Below are 533 nucleotides of genomic sequence, written 5' to 3'. Positions count from 1 at the left end.
AACGTTTGTTTCCTCTTTGACCAGCCTAGACTTCCCGGGTAAATGTTCTCTCTCTCTCCTGGCGGTGCCAGCAAAGGGCCTGAGCTGGTTCCCACTGGCCTGGCCGGATCACATGCCCACCCCTGAGCCAGTTGTCATGGAGGGACGTTGGCCAGACTCAGACACGTCTGTCTGTAGGGCCAAGACTTGATCTGTTCTCCCCGAATCAAAAGAAGGAAGAGAGAGAGAGAGAGAGAGAGAGATGGGGTTCCCCAAAGAGAACAGGTGTCTCCACCAGCGGCAGAGAAGATGCTGAGCCGGCACCGACGGCCGACCAGGTGGGCACTCGGCTCCGGTGACTTAGTTTCGGGGACAGGACCAGGCGTGGGAGCGGCGACGGGACCACTGTATCCAGTCTTTGCCAACCTGAATGCTCTGAGGGGACGGCTAAGACCCGGAGAAGGGGATGTCTTGGGTTGGGCTCGCCCAGGAGAAGACTCCGGGTCGAGGTTTTAATGGAGGCATTTTATCGTGGAGGGGAAGAGAAATGCCGG

The sequence above is a fragment of the Propithecus coquereli genome, unplaced genomic scaffold (genome assembly GCF_000956105.1).
Source record: "Propithecus coquereli isolate 6110/MARCELLA unplaced genomic scaffold, Pcoq_1.0 Scaffold254, whole genome shotgun sequence".
Lineage (NCBI taxonomy): Eukaryota > Metazoa > Chordata > Mammalia > Primates > Indriidae > Propithecus > Propithecus coquereli.
Note: the sequence above shows the minus strand (reverse complement) of the source record.